The sequence below is a fragment of the Pristiophorus japonicus genome, chromosome 21, assembly GCF_044704955.1.
Source record: "Pristiophorus japonicus isolate sPriJap1 chromosome 21, sPriJap1.hap1, whole genome shotgun sequence".
NCBI classification, from domain to species: domain Eukaryota; kingdom Metazoa; phylum Chordata; class Chondrichthyes; family Pristiophoridae; genus Pristiophorus; species Pristiophorus japonicus.
Window position 1 is genome coordinate 24,233,623 of NC_091997.1, and position 14,093 is coordinate 24,247,715.

Genomic DNA, 14,093 nt, shown 5'->3' on the forward strand with positions numbered 1-14,093 from the left:
GGACGGGTCGGCAGCAGCGGCGGGAGTGACGACTGCCGGAAAACCCCCCGAGGTGAATTTCGCTGGCGGCGGCAAATCGACGGCCACTGGACTCCGCCGCTTGGCCGTTGCTTTCTGCCAGCAAGAGGCCTTCTCGGGAGGCTAAATTTCGCCCCAGCTGCCCCTCCGACAGTGCGGCGCTCCCTCAGTACTGCCACTCCAACAGTGTAGCACCGTGTCAGTACTGCACCTCCGACCGTGCAGCACCGTGTCAGTACTGCACCTCCGACAGTGCAGCACTCCCTCAGTACTGCCCCTCTAACAGTGCAGCATTCCCTCAGTACTGCCCCTCCGACAGTGCAGCACTCTCTCAGTACTGCCCCTCTGACAGTGCGGCACTCCCTCAGTACTGCCCCTTCGACAGTGCGGCGCTCCCTCAGTTCTGCCCCTCCAACAGTGCAGCACCGTGTCAGTACTGCACCTCCAACAGTGCAGCGCTCTCTCAGTACTGCACCTCCAACAGTGCAGCATTACCCCAGTACTGCCCCTCCAACAGTGCAGCACCGTGTCAGTACTGCACCTCCGACAGTGCAGCGCTCTCTCAGTACTGCACCTCCAACAGTGCAACATTCCCCCAGTACTGCCCCTCCGACAGTGCAGCACTCTCTCAGTACTGCACCTCCGACAGTGCAGCACTCTCTCAGTACTGCCCCTCCGATGTGCCGCACTCCCTCAGTACTGCAACTCCGATAGTGCAGCACTCCCTCAGTACTGCAACTCCGATAGTGCAGCACTCCCTCAGTACTGCCCCTCCGACAGTGCAGCACTCTCTCAGCACTAGAGTGCCAGCCTAGATGTATGTGCTCAAGTCTCTGGAGTGGGACTAAGAACCCACAACCTTCTGACATCAGAGGCGAGTGTGCTATCCACTGAGCCACGGCTGACATTGTTTGCATTTGCTGTAACTTTTAATGATTTGCAAGACAGCATGCCTGACTGACAGATGAACAGCAGCTACTTGATCTCTGGCTATTTCAACAATGAGGAGAACGTGTTGGTTTCCATAGAATGAAGGTTATTTAACCTACAAATACCAGCTCCAAAAGCCGATGCTGTATCCCTTAAGCCGCTGGGACTACACAGAAAATGGACATGCGAAAAAAATCCCAAAGCCTTGCCAGCGATACTAGAGCAGGAAGTCGCTCAGAGACTTCAGTGAAAGCGCAGCACTGCGGATGCTGGAAATCTGAAATAAACACAGAAAATGCTGGAAATACTCAGCATGTCAGGCAGCATCTGCAGGGTGAGAAACAAAGTTAATGCTTCAGGGGCCTTTTCGTCTCAATCAGAGACTTCAATGTAGCCAGGAACCCAAAGAGCAGGCATCACCTTTTGCTCTCCCTGGACCACAATCCCACCACCGAGCATCAAGACATTGTTTCCCAGACCATTACTGACCTCACCTCCTCTGGAAATCTTCCCCCCACAGCTCCCAACCTCGTAGTCCCCCAAACCCACGCAGCCCGCTTCTCACTTGTTCCCAAGATCCACAAACAGGACTGCCCTGGTAGACTGATCATTTCAGTCTGTTCTTGCCCTACATAACTTATTTCTTCCTATCTCAAATCTACTTTTTCTCCTCTAATCCAGTCTACACCAAACTATATCCACGACCAATCCATTATCCTCTGCCACATTAAGAGTTTCCAGTTCCCTGGCCCTAACCATTTCCTTTTCACCATGGCCATCCAATCCCTCTACATCTTCAAGTCCCATTCCAGGGATTTGAGCACAAAAAAAAAATCTAGGCTGACACTTCAATGCAGTGCTGAGGGAGCGCCGCACTGTCGGAGGTGTCGTCTTTCGGATGAGACGTTAAGCCGAGACCACATCTGCTCTCTCAAGTGGATGTAAAAGATCCCATGGCACTATTTTGAAGAAGAGCAGGGGGAGTTATCTACCAGTGTACTGACCAATATTTATCCCTCAATCAACATAACAAACAAATAGATTATCTGTTCGTTATCACTTTGCTGTTTGTGGGAGATTGCTTGTGCACAATTTGGCTGCCGCATTTCCCACATTACAACAGTGGCTACACTCCAAAAGTATGTCATTGGCTGTAAAGTGCTTTGAAACGTCTGGTGGTCATGAAAGGCGTTATGTAAATGCAAGGGGTTCTTTCTTTCTCTACATCTCATCTCCCACCAGGACAGCCTGAGGGCACTCCACTTTTTCCTCGAACAGAGGACCAACAACTCCCCATCCACCACCTTCCACTGCCTAGCTGAACTTGTTCTTACCTTGAACAACTTCTCCTTTGACTCCACTCACTTCCTCCAAATAAAGGTGTTGCTATGGGAACCCGTATGGCTCCTAGTGGGATATGTGGAACACTTTTGTTCCAATCCTACACAGGTTCCCTCCCTCATCTCTTTTTCTGATACATCGATGATTGTATCGGTGTCGTTTCCTGCTCTCAACAACAACAACAACAACTTGTATTTATATAGCGCCTTTAACATAGTGAAACGTCCCAAGGAGCATTATGTGTTAAAAATTTGACACTGAGCCACATAAGTAGAAATTAGCATAGGTGACCAAAGACTTGGTCAAAGAGGTAGGTTTTAAGGAGCGTCTTGAAGGAGGAAAGAAAGGTAGAGAGGCGGAGAAGTTTAGGCAGGGAGTGCCAGAGTTTGGGGCCTGGGCAAAAGAAGGCACGGCCACCAATGGTTGAGCGATTCTAATCAGGAATTCTCAGGAGCGCAGAATTAGAGGAACGCAGATATCTTGCCGGGTTATGGGGCTGGAGGAGATTACAGAGATAGGGAGGGGCGAGGCCATGGAGGGATTTGAAAATATAGATGAAAATTTTGAAATCGAGGCATTGCTTAACCAGAAACCAATGTAGGTCAGCGAACACAGGGGCGATGGGTGAGCGAGACTTGGTGTGAGTTAAGACACGGGCAGCCAAGTTTTTGATCACCTCTAGTTTACGTAGGGTAGAATGTGGGAGACCAGCCAGGAGTGCTTTGGAATAGTCAAGTCTAGAGGTAATAAAGGCATGGATGAGGGCTTCAGCAGTGGATGAGCTGAGGCAAGGGTGGAGACGGGCTTTGTTACGGAGGTTGAAATATGTGGTCTAAGTTATGCTGAAGATATGTGGGCAAAAGCTCATTCCAGGGCCAAATATGACACCAACTCTTGCTCTGAACTAGAAAATCTCATAATTTTTGCTTCCAATTTCCACCCCTTCCTCGTCTTCACGTGGTCCATCCTTGACTTCTCTTTCTGCATTTCTAGGGCTAGGCTGGCAACCAATATCCACTAACTCCCACAACTACCTTGATTAAACGTCCTCCCAACCTGTAAGAACTCCATTCCATTCTCCCAGTTTCTCGGTCTCCATCTGTCGATGCCACCTTCCACACCAGTGCTTTCCATATTTCTTCCTTTTTCCTCAACCAAGGATTCCCCTCCACCATAGTTGACAGGGCCCTTGACCGTGTCTGTCCCACTTCCCACACTTCTGCCCTCACCCTTTCCCCTCCCTCTTTGAACCACAGTGGGGTTCCCCTTGTCCTCACCGCTAACTCCAGCAGCTTCTGTCATTTCCGCCACCTCCAGCACGATGCCAGCAGCAAACACATCATCCCCTCCCCTCCCCTTTCAGCATTCCAAAGGGATTGTCTCCTCCGTGGCATCCTGGTCCCCCTCTTCAATCACCCCCAACATCCACTCCGCTGCCACGGCACCTTCCTGTTTTAGCGCAGAAGGTGCAACACCTGCCCTTTCACCCCTCCTTTTCTACCGTCCAGGGCCCCAAACACTCCTTCCTTCAATTTAGTATACTGTATTCGCTGTATTGAGGAATTTGGGTGATCTGCAAGCGTGACCCTGGGTTTTCGGTTGCCTGTCACTTTAATTCGCTGTCCCACTCCCACTCTGACCTCTCTGTCCTTGGCTTCCTACACTGTTCCAATGAAGCTCAACGCCAGCTCGAGGATCCGCACCTCATTTTTCGATTAGGCACTTTACAGCCTTCCGACACAACAACTGAGTCCAACAATTTCAGATCATAACCACTGCTTCCATTTCTGTGGGCAGCAGTTGCTGGTAATAAAAACAGCAGGTCAGGCAGCATCTGTGGAGAGAAACAGAGTTAACGTTTCAGGGCTGTGACCCTTTGTCAGAACTGGTGAATGTTCGAAATTAATGGTTCTGCTGTTGCCATTTACACCTCCTCAAGAACCATCTTTTCTTTCTTTACTTGTTCCATTACCACTCCTTTTTTCCTGACACCTTCATCTATTTTATCAATCACTTCTGCCTTCCACCCTATCACAGACCTTCCCTTTTCTTCTTTCCTCCCCTCCCCCTTTCCCTGCCCCTATACTGGCTTAAAACCTGTTACATCTCTAACTTTTTCCAGTTCTGATAAAAGGTCATTGACCTGAAACGTTAACTCGGTCTCTCGCTCCACAAATGCAGCCTGACCTGCGGAGTATTTCCAGCATTTGCTGTTTTTATGACTGTTTTTTTTATCTAGTCAGGTGCTTTGTGATCAGTTCATGACAAAGCAATCCGCCATTATTCAGGTGAAGGTTGTGAATATGGATATCTAATTTAAACCAGGAACAAAAGAGTAACAGAGATCATGTCATATTGCGGTTTGTGGGTTCAAGTCCCACTCCGGAGACTTGAACACAAAAATCTAGGCTGATACTCCAGGGCAGTACTGAGGGGATTAAAAACAGAAAATGCTGGATATACTCAACAGGCCAAACAGCAACTGTGGAGAGAGAAACAGAGTTAACGTTTCAGGTCGATGACTCTTCGTCAGTACTGAGGGAATGCTGCACTGTCAGAGGTGCCATCTTTCGGTTTGACGTAAAAGATCCCTTGGCACTATTTCGAAGAACAGGGGGCATTATCTCCGTTGTCTGGGGCCAATATTTGCCCCTCAATCAACATCAATAAAAAACACATTGGCCTGGAAATCCCTGCCTCCTCGGGTCCGTACGAAGTTTCATAGAAACATAGAAAATAGGTGCAGGAGTCGGCCATTCGGCCCTTCGAGCCTGCACCGCCATTCAATAAGATCATGGCTGATCATTCCTTCAGTACCCCTTTCCTGCTTTCTTTCCATACCCCTTGATCCCCTTAGCTGTAAGGGCCATATCTAACTCTCTCTTGAATATATCCAATGAACTGGTCTCAACAACTCTCTGCGGTAAGGAATTCCACAGGTTAACAACTCTCTGAATAAAGAAGTTTCTCCTCATCTCAGTCCTAAATGGTCTACCCCTTATCCTAAGACTATGTCCCTGGTTCTGAACTTCCCCAACATTGGGAACATTCTTCCCGCATCTAACCTGTCCAGTCCCGTCAGAATCTTATATGTTTCTATGAGATCCCCACCATCCTTCTAAACTCCAGTGAATAAAGGCCCAGTTGATCCAGTCTCTCCTCATATGACAATCCAGCCATCCCTGGAATCAGTCTGGTGAACCTTCGCTGCTCTCCCTCAATAGCAAGAGCGTCCTTCCTCAGATTAGGAGACCAAAACTGAACACAATATTCCAGGTGAGGCCTCACTAAGGCCCTGTACAACTGCAGTAGGACCTTCCTGTTCCTATACTCAAATCCCCTAGCTATGAAGGTCAACATACCATTTGCCTTCTTCACCGCCTGCTGTACCTGCATGCCCACTTTCAGTGTCTGATGAACCATGACACCCAGGTCTCGTTGCACATCCCCTTTTCCTAATCTGCCGCCATTCAGATAATATTCTGCCTTCGTCTTTTTGTCCCCCAAATGGATAACCTCACATTTATCCACATTATACAGCATCTGCCATGCATTTGCCCACTCACCGAACCTGTCCAAGTCACCCTGCAGCCTCTTAGCATCCTCCTCACAGCTCACACCCCAGTTTAGTGTCATCTGCAAACTTGGAGATATTACACTCAATTCCTTCATCTAAATCGTAAATATATATTGTAAAGAGCTGGGGTCCCAGCACTGAGCCCTGCAGCACTCCACTAGTCACTGCCTGCCATTCTGAAAAGGACCCATTTATCCCGACTCTCTGCTTCCTGTCTGCCAACCAGTTCTCTATCCACGTCAGTACATTACTCCCAATAACATGCGCTTTGATTTTGCGCACCAATCTCTTGTGTGGGACCTTGTCAAAAGCCTTTTGAAAGTCCAAATATACCACATCCACTGGTTCTCCCTTGTCCACTCTGCTAGTTACATCCCCCAAAAAATTCCAGAAGATTTGTCAAGTATGATTTCCCTTTCATAAATCCATGCTGACTTGGTCTGATCCTGTCATTGCTTTCCAAATGCGCTGCTATTTCATCCTTAATGATTGCTTCCAACATTTTTCCCACCACTGATGTCAGGCTAACCGGCTTATAATTACTCGTTTTCTCTCTCCCTCCTTTTTTAAAAAGTGGTGTTACATTAGCTACCCTTCAGTCCATAGGAACTGATCCAGAGTCGATAGACTGTTGGAAAATGATTACCAATGCATCCACTATTTCAAGGGCCACTTCCTTAAGTACTCTGGGATGCAGACTATCAGGCTCCGAGGATTTATCGGCCTTCAATCCCATCAATTTCCTGAACACAATTTCCCGCCTAATAAGGATATCCTTCAATTCCTCCTTCTCACTAGACCCACTGTCCCCTAGTACAATCGGAAGGTTGTTTGTGTCTTCCTTCGTGAAGACAGAACTGAAGTATTGGTTCAATTGGTCTGCCATTTCTTTGTTCCCCATTATAAATTCACCCGCATCCGACTGCAAGGGACCTACGTTTGTCATCACTAATCTTTTTCTCTTCACATATTTAGAGAAGCTTTTGCAGTTAGTTTTTATGTTCCCTGCAAGCTTCCTCTCATACTCTATTTCCCCCTTCTTAATTAAACCCTTAGTCGTCCTCTGTTGAATTCTAAATTTCTCCCAGTCCTCAGGTTTGTTGCTTTTTCTATCCAATTTATATGCCTCTTCCTTGGCTTTAACACTATCCTTAATTTCCCTTGTTAGCCATGGTTGAGCCACCTTCCCCATTTTATTTTTACTCTGACCCGGGAAGACATCGGAAAAGCTGGTTTTCAGCGCACAATGCGCATGTGCTGAAAACTGGCTTTTCCGATCTGTCAAGCTGGAGCTTGACAAATGATCCACATATCGGGAGTGAGGACATTTGCAAGGGCAAGATTGCGGGATTTACCCATATCTTGCCCAGCAAATGTCCTCAAAATTCTTGTGCCTGAAAAAGCAGGTGCATAGCCTATTGTTACAGCCGTAAGTGTTTAAAAACATACACAAATATAATTAAATTAAATTAAAAAAACACATTTTGTTGTAAAAAAAAAAACCCTGGCCCACTACGTTACATTTATTTTTAACCAGAATTAAAAAAACTTTTAAAAAACTCTGAATTTTTTTTCTATAAGGTATTTATTAACTTTAATTTGAATTATGTGAGGTCTGTTTTTTATTTATTATTATATGTGTTTAGTGTGTTTTTGCCATTAATAGCAATGAGAACTTGCAGATACGGAAAACTCATTGCTATTAATGGGAAATCTGTGGAATACTGTACCTGGTTGAGCAGTCACACGTGACTGCACCTTCTGCGTGGGAACCTAGAGGACGGGAGCATACTTCGCAGTGCGGGAAGAGAAGGCCTCCCCACAGGTCGGAGGCAATTGCCCGCAGGAAGCCTCCGACTGCAATTTCAGGGCCATTATCTGGTCATTGTCACATTGCTGTTTATGGGAGCTGGATGTGAGTAAATTGGTTGCTGCGTTTCCTACATTACAACAGTGACTACACTCCAAAAAAATGTTGCATTGGCTGTAAAGCGCTTTGGGACGTCTGGTGGTCATGAAAGGCCCTATACATAAGAACATAAGAACATAAGAATTAGGAACAGAAGTAGGCCATCTAGCCCCTCGAGCCTGCTCCGCCATTCAACAAGATCATGGCTGATCTGGCCGTGGACTCAGCTCCACTTACCCGCCCGCTCCCCGTAACCCTTCATTCCCTTATTGGTTAAAAATCTATCTATCTGTGACTTGAATACATTCAATGAGCTAGCCTCAACTGCTTCCTTGGGCAGCGAATTCCACAGATTCACAACCCTCTGGGAGAAGAAATTACTTCTCAACTCGGTTTTAAATTGGCTCCCCCATATTTTGAGGCTGTGCCCCCTAGTTCTAGTCTCCCCGACCAGTGGAAACTCTCTGCCTCTATCTTGTCTATCCCTTTCATGATTTTAAATGTTTCTATAAGATAACTCCTCATCCTTCTGAACTCCAACGAGTAAAGACCCAGTCTACTCAATCTATCATCATAAGGTAACCCCCTCATCTCCGGAATCAGCCTAGTGAATCGTCTCTGTAACCCCTCCAAAGCCAGTATATCCTTCCTTAAGTAAGGTGACCAAAACTGCACGCAGTACTCCAGATGCGGCCTTACCAATACCCTATACAGTTGCAGCAGGACCTCCCTGCTTTTGTACTCCATCCCTCTCGCAATGAAGGCCAACATTCCATTCGTCTTCCTGATTACCTGCTGCACCTGCAAACTAACTTTTTGGGATTCATGCACAAGGACCCCCAGGTCCCTCTGCACTGCAGCATGTTGTAATTTCTCCCCATTCAAATAATATTCCCTTTCACTGTTTTTTTTTCCAAGCTGGATGACCGTGTATTCCGACAGTGTATTCCACCTGCCAAACCTTAGCCTATTCGCTTAACCTATCCAAATCTCTTTGCAGCCTCTCTGAGTCCTCTACACAACCCGCTTTCCCACTAATCTTTGTGTCATCTGCAAATTTTGTTACACTACACTCTGTCCCCTCTTCCAGGTCATCTATGTATATTGTAAACAGTTGTGGTCCCAGCACCGATTTCTAACCTGAAAAGGACCCATTTATCCCGACTCTCTGCTTTCTGTTCGCCAGCCAATTCTCTATCCATGCTAATACATTTCCTCTGACTCCCCGTACCTCTATCTTCTGCAGTAACCTTTTGTGTGGCACTTTATCGAATGCCTTTTGGAAATCTAAATATACCACATCCATCGGTACACCTCTATCCACCGTGCTTATTATATCCTCAAAGAATTCCAGTAAATTAGTTAAACATGATTTCCCCTTCATGAATCCATGCTGCGTCTGCTTGATTGCACGATTCCTATCTAGATGTCCCGCTATTTCTTCCTTAATGATAGTTTCAAGCATTTTCCCCACTACAGATGTTAAACTAACCGACCTATAGTTACCTGCCTTTTGTCTGCCCCCTTTTTTAAACAGAGGCATTACATTAGCTGCTTTCCAATTCGCTGGTACCTCCCTAAAGTCCAGCGAATTTTGGTAGATTATAACGAATGCATCTGCTATAACTTCCGCCATCTCTTTTAATACCCTGGGATGCATTTCATCAGGACCAGGGGACTTGTCTACCTTGAGTCCCATTAGCCTGTCCAGCACTACCCCCCTAGTGATAGTGATTGTCTCAAGGTCCTCCCTTCCCACATTCCTGTGACCAGCAATTTTTGGCATGGTTTTTGTGTCTTCCACTGTGAAGACCGAAGCAAAATAATTATTTAAGGTCTCAGCCATTTCCACATTTCCCATTATTATATCCCCTTCTCATCTTCTAAGGGACCAACATTTACTTTAGTCACTCTTTTCCGTTTTATATATCGGTAAAAGCTTTTACTATCTGTTTTTATGTTTTGCGCAAGTTTACCTTCGTAATCTACTTTTCCTTTCTTTATTGCTTTTTTAGTCATTCTTTGCTGTTGTTTAAAATTTTCCCAATCCTCTCGTTTCCCACTAACCTTATACGCATTGGTCTTTGATTTGGTACTCTCCTTTATTTCCTTGGTTATCCACGGCTGGTTATCCCTTCTCTTACCGCACTTCTTTTTCACTGGAATATATTTTTGTTGAGTACGATGAAAGAGCTCCTTAAAAGTCCTCCACTGTTCCTCAATTGTGCCACCGTTTAGTCTGTGTTTCCAGCCTACTTTAACCAACTCTGCCCTCATCCCACTGTAGTCCCCTTTGTTTAAGCATAGTACGCTCGTTTCTTGCACAACTTCCTCACCCTCAATCTGTATTACAAATTCAACCATACTGTGATCACTCATTCCGAGAGGATCTTTTACTAGGAGATCGTTTATTTTTCCTGTCTCATTACACAGGACCAGATCTAAGATAGCTTGCTCCCTTGTAGGTTCTGTTACATACTGTTCTAAGAAACAATCCCGTATGCATTCTATGAATTCCTCCTCCAGGCTACCCCGTGCGATTTGAGTTGACCAATCGATATGTAGATTAAAATCCCCTATGACTACTGCCGTTCCTTTTTCACATGCCTCCATTATTCCCTTGATTATTGCCCGCCCCACTGTGAAGTTATTATTTGGGGGCCTATAAACTACGCCCATCAATGACTTTTTCCCCTTACTATCTCTAATCTCCACCCACAATGATTCAACATTTTGTTCATTAGAGCCAATATCGTCTCTCACAACTGCCCTGATATCATCCTTTATTAACAAAGCTACCCCACCTCCTTTCCCTTCTTGTCTATCTTTCCAAATCATCAGATACCCCTGTATGTTTAATTCCCAGTCTTGGCCACCCTGCAACCATGTTTCTGTAATGGCCACCAAATCATACCCATTTGTAATGATTTGTGTCGTCAACTCATTTACTTTATTTCGAATGCTGCGTGCATTTAGGTAGAGTGTTTTAATCCTAGTTTTTAAACCATGATTTTTAGTTTTGACCCCTCCTGCAGCCCCTTTATATTCAGTGGCCCTTTTTGTTTTTTGCCTTGGGTTTCTCTGCCCTCCACTTTTACTCATCTCCTTTCTGTCTTTTGCTTTTGTCTCCTTTTTGTTTCCCTCTGTCTCCCTGCATTGGTTCCCATTCCCCTGCCATATTAGTTTAACTCCTCCCCAACAGCACTCGCAAACACTCCCCCTCGGACATTGCCTATAGAAAGGCAACTCTTTCTCAATAAGGGAAAGACACATTGGACTAGATTTTCCACTTTTGTGCTTATCACCCAAAAATGGGCATTATTTCCGGCGTGGGCGCTAAAAATGGTTTTTCAGATCGCCGGCTTCTCGCCCATTCTCAAAGCACCTAGTCTCCATTTTTGAAATTGGGCATTACTGCGAGCGACATGAAATGGGCGGTAGCGTTAAATCTCTCTGACCTTCTGCCATAAAGTGTCGCTGTTCTTAGCAACTGCATGGCAACGCTCGACTCCCGCGATTCAGGAAGCCAAGGGTCATCATGACATGCGCAGAAGAGAAGACAGAGAGAGAGGGAACTGAGAGGGACTGAAGGCATGTGTGGCTGTGGTGTGTGCTTGTTGGGCTGTTGTGGGAGGCACAAGGGAGATTCACCAGCAGCAAAAAGCCTACTAAGCACCAAGAACATAGTTGGCACCAAGTTTTTGTCCAACAAATAAGATATAACATGGAAGGGATGGTGGAGGCCCTGGAGCTGGTAGCCAGGAACACTGGTGGCAGAGGGCTCCCAGTGGTCCCAGAGCGCGGCACTGCACCCCAAGATGCCGCACCCCCATTGCCAACCACACATGAGAGCCAGCAGCAATATCTTGCTTCTGGCTCGGAACACGTTCCCACCTTGGGACCGTCCTCTCCCGTATCCGTCCAAGCAGCGCTTTGGCCGTCACTCCCCCCCCCCCCCACCCCCGCACCCCAATGAAGCATCACCTGAGGAGCTCCACGGCCAGGCGGCTTGGAGTCAGGAGGGGAAGGGGTAGAGATGGGGAGGAGAAGTGGGGGAGGGGGGAAGGGTTGGTTTTTACAGAAATACTGATGATTTCAGACAAATGTTCAGTTTAAATATTTTTTATTTAACAAAACCTTGTTGCGCATTGGCTCAGCTAGCTGCACCGTTACACGCTGGTGATTCCTTAACATCAAAGGGTATATTGACATTTAACTTCAATAAACTTAAACTTTAACTGTCACCAAGGTGATGCCCACCATTGATGTATGACCTGCACACCCAGCGGTGTGTCAGCCTTGTAAATAACACCAACATTCTTTCAAGCAAAACACTCATTGATGAGCTGCTAACATAAGGCTCTTGCAGCTATCATGCCACCACGGGCCCTTTCATGCGGTCTACAGTGGGGGGGCTGCATGGCTTCAGCATCAGCCTGATTGTGTGGGCTGATGTCAGCATCCGTCTCCTCGTCCTCCTCTTCCTCTCTCTGGTGAGGTGGACTGTCAGACTCATCAGGCAATTCTTGTCCCCTCCTGATAGCCAAGTTCTGCAGCTTGAAGCACACCACCACGAATTGAGCTACCTGCTCAGAGTGGTATAGGAGGTCGCCTCCTGAGTGGTCCAGGCATCTAAAGCGCTGCTTAAGCACTCCAATGGTTTTCCCCACAATATTGCGAGTGGCTCTGTGGCTCTTGTTGTATCGCCTCTCGGCTTCGGTGTGGGTGTCACACAGGGGGGTCATCAGCCAGGTGGCAAGGTCATATCCTTTGTCACCAAGCATCCAGCATTGACCTTGTGGCTGATTGTTAAACAAGTCAGATGCAGCGCTCTCACGCAAGATGTGAGCATCATGGATGCTGCCCGGAAATTGAGCATTCACTGCCATTATAATTTGCTGATGGTCGACAATGAGTTGGACATTCAGGAACATTGTGGTTCCTGAAAACCTCTGCATCCTGAAAAGGTGCCCACATCGCGATTCTTTTGCTCCCTGCACCTTGGGGAAGTTTGCAATTCTGGAGAATCCTAGAGCCCTCTCACTCTGCTTCCCTGGTCATAGGGAAGCTGATTAAGTCCTTCCTGCGTGTGCACAGGGCTTCAGTGACCTGTCTAATGCAGCAATGTGTGGAGTGCTGAGACAGTCCGCAAATGTCACCAGCTGTGGCCTGAAAAGAACCCGAGGCGTAGAACGACAGTGCTGCGGTGACTTTGACCTCAACGGACAGTGCAGTACTGATGGTGCTGGCAGGCTGCAGATCTCTCCTTTTGAGCTGGCATACCTCAGTGATAATCTCTTTGTGGAGGCGCAATCTCCGAAGGCAGGTGATGTCGGGCAAGTCAAGCTAAGACTGCTTCTCCCTGTACTTGCGGGGGGTGTAACGTCTGGTCCTCCTCATCTGTCTGGCACGTCTTACATTGGGCACATAATGTTGTGAAGCGTACCTTCGGCGATGTCGAGTCTGCTGCATGTAATTGGTCATCAAGAGAGGGTGAGAAAGGACAGGCCCTATTGCAGTAGCTCTCTGTTTTCCACCGATTGGTCACAAACAATGAATGTCCCGATGAAGAAACTCATTCAAGTCCAATCGGTCATAGAATGGTCAAGATGTTTGTACAGATGTTCACATCAACTCCAAAGACCTCCAGAGTACATTCGAACTCCCCCGAGGTTGAAGCACAGCAGCCTTTTAAAGGATGCGATGATTTCGCCCCAATAAAGTGGGCGGGCGGTATTATTTTTTCCCGGCATTAAGCACTTGGAGAAAATAACGCTCGGCGATATGTTTCCAAAAAATGCCCGTCACGTTTCCATTTTGTGGCTAAATGGGCAATGTATGTCATTTCAGCGGTAAACATAGAAAATAGGTGCAGGGGTAGGCCATTCGGCTCTTCCGGCCTGCACCACCATTCAATAATCATCATTCAACAATGATCATTCATCTCAGTACCCCTTTCCTGCTTTCTTTCCATATTCCTTGAGCCCTTTAGTCAGGGCCATATCTAACTCCTTTTTAATATATCTAATGAACTTGCATCAACAACTCTCTGCGGTAGAATGGGCGTTAAGTGGGCGTTAAGCATGCAAAAAAAGTGGAGGTTCTAACCCATAGTCTCAGAATAAGGGGGCGCCCATTGACATGAGAGGCTCCAGGTGTAATGTGGCCAAAGCGCCGCTAGATGGCACGCGCACAGACTTCGGGGAGCTGTAGTCCCCGGCTCCATTTAGGCCCCGCCTTTCGCCGTGGGACGGGACTACAGCTCCCATCATGCATCGCGAGCCTCGCTCCCGCCGGCCAATCAGATGGGACTTTACT